This window comes from Bubalus kerabau, chromosome 2, assembly GCF_029407905.1.
Source record: "Bubalus kerabau isolate K-KA32 ecotype Philippines breed swamp buffalo chromosome 2, PCC_UOA_SB_1v2, whole genome shotgun sequence".
In the NCBI taxonomy this organism is placed as follows: domain Eukaryota; kingdom Metazoa; phylum Chordata; class Mammalia; order Artiodactyla; family Bovidae; genus Bubalus; species Bubalus kerabau.
In genome coordinates this window covers 176,015,941-176,022,230 of record NC_073625.1, presented here as the reverse complement: position 1 = coordinate 176,022,230, position 6,290 = coordinate 176,015,941, and the positions used below count along the sequence as shown (strand labels likewise).

Here is a 6,290-nt window from a genome sequence, read left to right as displayed (position 1 = left end):
GAGCCCTAAAAATATCCTCACACCTTACCCAACAGTGCCACTTCTAGGAATCTATCCCAGGGAAACATTTTGGAATGCAGGCAGAGCTTTCCATGTCATTGCTTTTGCAATACCACAAACCGAGAGAACAAAGCTTACATGAGGGGAATGTTCATACACACCCTGGTCAGCCCAGTAAGGGAAGACCATGCAGCCTCTAAAAATGGTGTTTACAAAGAGAGTTTGGTGAGATGAGGGAAATCTTGCTGATATAAGGCGAAGCCCAAGGGTACGGGTAAGGGGAGCTAGGTATAGAAGAGCAGAATGAGAAATACTTAGGATTTCAATTGTGTTTTTAAAAAAGAACAGGGGGGTTAAAGACTGGAAGGGAAAATCCCATAATGGTGTTTGCCTCTCTCTGCACTTTTCTGATTACATAATTTTCTACAGATTTAGCTCTACTTGTATAGTTGATTAAAAAAAAAAAAAAAGCAATGAACCAACCAGCCACAACAGTGAACAGAAGTGAACATTCTGGGGTTGGTGCCTGTCCAGGCTGGGAGGATGGGGCAGCCCCAAGCCCTCTCTACTCTCACAGGCCCAGGGAGGGGAGGAGTAAGGAGCAGTCATGGGTGCCCAGGCACTGAACTGACCTGGAAGACTCTGCCCTGGTGTGGGGGCATGGGGCTGTGCTTCAGCCCACCCTCACTGGAGAGAGCTATGTGCGTAGAGGAGTAGGGGCGTAGAGTGCTACTTTTCTGGTGGGTACTTTTGCACACAGCCAGCCAAGCCCACTTTGCCAGTTACTCAGGGAGGGCCTAGACCCTCCAGGCCTCCGAGTTGACTCCCAAGGAAGGAGCAGGCCCACCAAGAGGGTGTCTCTGCTGGCTAAGAGTTATCCTTCTCCTTGTCCTTTCTGCAAAGCCAGATAAAGTCCGTGTCGCCCAGAAAGTGCTGTGCTGAATAGGTGGGAGAAAGCAAAGCCGCTAGGCTAGAAGTGGTCTGAGTTCAGGTCTGGGGTTGAGATCCATTGGGATGGCTGGAGAGTTGGGAGAAGCCTCCTGCATGCGTGGTCCAGGATGCTTGGCAGGGTCCAGAGCACCAGGCTTTGGCAGGTCCATCAAATCCAGGCTATATCCCCAACACAGATACCCACCTCGTGTGGGGCTGAGGGTCCAATTACTTGTACCCCAGGCAGGCTGCTGGCTTAGGGAGTGAGTGGACAGAAGTTGCACACAGGAGATTGTGATCCCCAGCTGGGCGGGCTCCAGAGGGGCTGGACTGCATCAGCAATGATGGTAGCACCTTTCTATTGAGTGCTTGTCTTGTCATCATGGGTCCTTTCCCAAGAACCACTCAGATGTACACACAGATGTTGGTAGGATGGGCAGTTGGAGCCCACTTGGGACCTTCCCCAGCCCTTGGCCTGCCCCGTGGGGAAATTGACCATGAGCAGTGGGGCAAGGCAGAAAGGAGAGCCCCAGGTGCAGAGCAAGACCCCCAAGAGTCAGTGGAGAAGCAACAGCCACCATGTGGTGGGGGTTGGGGGGGGTTGATGGTGGGCTCCATGGGGTGGAAACCTGACCTCTGCATGGTCCTCTTCTGGTGCAGTGATTCCCTGTTCAGCTCACTCCCAAGCCCCCTCCCCGCTTACCCACAGACACGTGGGGCAGAGTTGTATCCCTGACACTAGCTGGGCAGATGTGCATGCAGGCCTCTCTGTCACCCCGCTCACCCTGGCTGCCTTGGTGCCCACCCCCCGGGAGCAGTCTCAGGTTTCCTTGGCTGGATCTCATCACCACTTTTGCCTCTCCATGGTGGCTGGACCCGCCTCGCTAAGCTATGCTTGGCATGTGTGTGGTCACAGGGGACAGTTATGGAGTTACTTGGCGCTGGTTGCTTTGGTTTTGTGTTTTGTTTGTTTGTTACTGTTTCTTCATAATGCTCAGATCACAGGGAGATGTGGTTATGCAGAAACAGTAAGGAATGTTGGCTGTGAAAGGCATGAAGACTCTTGGGGCAACACAGACTCTCAGTGCAGTGTTTTTTGGTCCTTCCACATCTTTTATAACAGTGCAACTGCTACTTATTGAGTGCTCCCTGTGTGCACGGCCCCTTCAATGGCCCTACAAAGTAGATATTAATATTTTTCATTCATTCCACAACTCTTGAATCAGTTACTACCATGTGCCAGGCATTCATTTTTTTTAGATTTATTTATTTTTGACTGTACTGCATCTTTGCTGCTTTGCTCAGGCTTTTTCCAGTTGCAAAAGGCTGCATCTACTCTTCGTTGTGGTATGTGGGCTTCTCATATTGGTGGCTTCTCTTGTTGCGTGGGCTCAGCAGTTGTGGCACATGGGCTTAGTTGCTCCGACACGTGTGAAATCTTCCTGGGCCAGGGATTGAACCCACGTCTGCATTGCCAGGATTCTTATCCACTGCACCACCAGGGAAGCTTGTAAAATATTTATTTATTTATTTAGACTGTGCTGGGTCTCAGTTGCCACACCCAGGATCTTCCACCTTTGGGATTTTCGACACGTGGGACTTTTCTTTTTTAGTTGTGGCGTGTAATCTCTTAGTTTCAGCATGTGTACATAGTTCTCTGACCAGGGATTGAACCCGGGCCCCCTGCATTGGGAGTGCAGAGTATCAGCCACTGGACCACCAGGGAAGTCCCATGCCAGGCATTCGAATTGCCCCTGTTCTAAGTTGCAGCAATGGAGGCTCAGAGAGGTTAAGCAACTTACCTTAGGACTCAAAGCAAGGAGTGATGAGAGGGGATGGAGGACGGGTAGAAGTGGATCCAGATCCCATTTCTCAGGGAAGACTGTTGTGTGTGTCAGGCCAACAAGTTTGGGGGTTACTAAGATCATGGCATCTGGTCCCATCACTTCATGGGAAATAGATGGGGAAACAGTGTCAGAATTTATTTTTTTGGGCTCCAAAATCACTGCAGATGGTGATTGCAGCCATGAAATTAAAAGACGCTTACTGCTTGGAAGAAAAGTTATAACCAACCTAGATAGCATATTCAAAAGCAGAGACACTACTTTGCCAACAAAGGTCCGTCTAGTCAAGGCTATGGTTTTTCCAGTGGTCATGTATGGATGTGAGAGTTGGACTGTGAAGAAAGCTGAGCACCGAAGAATTGGTGCTTTTGAACTGTGGTGTTGGAGAAGACTCTTGAGAGTCCCCTGGACTGCAAGGAGATCCAACCAGTCCATTCTAAAGGAGATCAGTCCTGGGTGTTCTTTGGAAGGAATGATGCTAAAGCTGAAACTCCAGTACTTTGGCCACCTCATGCGAAGAGTGGACTCATTGGAAAAGACTCTGATGCTGGGAGGGATTGGGGGCAGGAGGAAAAGGGGATGACAGAGGATGAGATGGCTAGATAGCATCACGGACTTGATGGACATGAGTTTGAGTGAACTCCGGGAGTTGGTGATGGACAGGGAGGCCTGGCGTGCTGCAATTCATGGGGTCGCAAAGAGTCGGACACGACTGAATGACTGAACTGAACTGAACTGAGAGTGGGGCCCTCAGAAACATGACTTAGAATGTATGTAGTGTGTGTGTGTGTGTGTGTGTGCACGCGCTATGATTAGTTGAGAGGAGGCCTGGGTCTGGAAGGGACAGGAACCCTGGCTTTCTCAGATGATCCTAGTTCATTTTACAGATGCCCCAGACTTTCATTCAACAAAGCAAATGCAAAAGGAAGAGCTGAGAACATTAGAGCAGCTGAGGCTAAATTTGGGATGTTGGAATTTGTGTTACCAGATTTGACTTTCTTAAAAGCTCCCTCTAAAGCTCAGATTAATCCCTGCCCCCTCTCCGCAGTTCAGTCCAGAGTTCTAGTGGACCCTTTCCATGTGCTTGGGGCTGGGCTGGCTGTTCCTGTAGGGGAGAGAGGAGGGCAGGTGTGGTCCCTGCACTCAGGGAGATAAGATCCAGGCAGAGGTGACAAGATCAGCACCTGTTTCTATACATTGTGAGCTGGGGTACTCACAGGTAACTCCCAGAGAAGGTGGCACCTGAGTAGGGTAGGGACTGGAAGCCCCTCCTCTCCCACTGGGGAAATAACCCCTGGCCTGGCTTTCTCGTGGAATGTTTGTGCTCCTCCAGTTCCTACCTAGGGCATTTAAGAGGTGGTCTCACACAGGGGTCATATCACTAAGAGATCAGCCTCCAGATCAGAGAGCTTGGGTTTGTAGCCCTGGCTTGGCCACCCCTCAGTGCTGTGACCTTAGGCATGTTGTTTAAGGTCGGCCTCTGACTCTTCTCAGCTGTTGAAAGGAAAGGATGAGCGTTTCTGTTTCTTTCACTGTCGTGAGGTCCAAGTGAGATGCAACCCTTACAAGCTCCAGTGTCCCTGTGGCTCAGATTCTGTGCAGTCATGTGCCAGGAAGCTCGGTCCAAGAGCCAAAAGTCACTGTGAAAAGTATCTCAGTCTCCACTCTATCTCTTCAAGAATGTCACAGGAGATCTGTTCCGTAGCTCACCAGAAAGGTTCTCAAAGTTGCTTTCCTCTTCCCCTCAACCCTCCCAGTAGCCTGCTCCTGCCTCACCAAAGGCTTTTCTGTTCTTTCCCACTGGTTACCATCATAGTATGGCCGGTGGAGGGAGTCTCTGATGACCATGCGTGAGTCACATTTGCCCTATTACAGAAACAGTGCTTGCAAAGCGCTAGAGCCTGGCCTTATTTTAAATATCAAATATTTAATTTGTTCCAGGTTTCTGATGGGTTAAGAATATGTCCAAGTATATGTGTATATATGTATGTATTTTTTTATATTTATTTATTTGGCTGTGCTGCGTCTTAATTGCCCCATATGAACTCTTAGTTGTGGCATGTGGGATCTAGTTCCCTGACCAGGGATCAGACCTGGGCCCTCTGCATTGGGAGTGCGGAGTCTTAGCCACTGGACCATCAGGGAAGTCCCCTAAGAAAATATTTTTTTAACCAGCTCACACGATGGAACTGCTGGGTGATTGTTGGGAGGGATCTTGCCTACATTCCCTAGTCACCTACAGCCGGAAAAACAAATATCTGGCCAAATCTTTCCCCAAAGGCATTACACCAGGGAATCTTGATGCCATATTTGTTTCCATATGCCTCTTAAGGAAAATAGCATCAGAAATATCATTGATGAGAGCTGTGGTGTGGTATCAACCTTCCCGCAGAAAGCAAGACAGCAGGTTTAGTTATGATACAGTGATTGTAATTATAGAGTTAGGATTTCAAAGCAAACAAGGTGTTGCTGTTGTTGAGGTGCTAAGTCATGTCTGACTCTTTGAGACTCCAATAACTGTAACCCTCCAGGCTGCTCTGTCTATGGGGTTTTCCAGGCAAGAATACTGGCCAGCTGCCATTTCCTTCTTCAGAGCCTGACCTTTTAAGGTCTCAGTGTGTTCTGTTATTAGTAAGAAAAGCTGAGGAAGCACACAGTAATAAAAATTCAAGCTCAATAATATTGCCCTTCTGTTTGAAATTCTTCTCTGCTTCTGATCATGCTTAGAGTAAAATCCAAAGTTCACTGTGGCCTGTATTATAGAACTTTGTATGATTGTCTAACTCCCCTCCTTTAACTCATGCTGTGTCCTATACCACTTATTCTATTATTCAATTTTTTTCTTCAACATAGCAAACTTATTCCTGCTTCAGGACCTGTGTACTTCACACTTTTCCTTTGCCTCTTTGAATAGCTTCATCTTGTTCCTTTAGATCTTACTATGAATGTTACTTTCTAAAGTAGTCAACCCCACTCCACTTCCTCTGTCACCATCAGAATAGTGGTTACTTCTAGGAAGATGAGAACAGAGAGTGCCTAGAAAGGTGAATAAGAGAGAAAAACAAAAATTCAAGTTCAGAAAATACAATCAACTTGTACAAGTAACACTTTTTCTCCCAAGAATATTAAGTAGCAGAGACAGTTATCAAAACCTTGAAGACCTTGCAAAGGAAACTTTCTCCTAATATTTTAGTTTTATAGACCTGCTTCCTGAAACCCTATCTGTGGATCAGCAAGGAAATCACACCCCTTCCACCCCTGGCAGCCTCACCAATCCTCTTCTCCATGGCCCTGTTCTCTGAAGCCACAGTGACTGAAACTCCAGGACAATTCTGAGAACTCGGAACCAGGAAGGGGTTTCATGGCCTCTTAGCTTCCAGAATGAAAGAAGGGGCTGTGACTTGCCTTAAGGCTTGTCAGAGTTGGTTGGCATCTTAACTGAGCATTGCGTGAGGACGGAGAAGAGATGTGAAGTGCAGAACAAGAGTCATTCATTCATTCCTTTCACTCATTCAT

At 47.9% G+C, this 6,290-nt stretch overlaps 1 non-coding gene across 1 annotated transcript; it reads right to left on the bottom strand.

The window, feature by feature from the left end:
- Positions 1-4,846: 4,846 nt before the first annotated feature.
- Positions 4,847-4,919, bottom strand: TRNAG-CCC (transfer RNA glycine (anticodon CCC)). Its single transcript has one exon. It is a non-coding gene; the product is annotated as a tRNA-Gly (tRNA).
- Between the last annotated feature and the right edge of the window lie 1,371 nt (positions 4,920-6,290).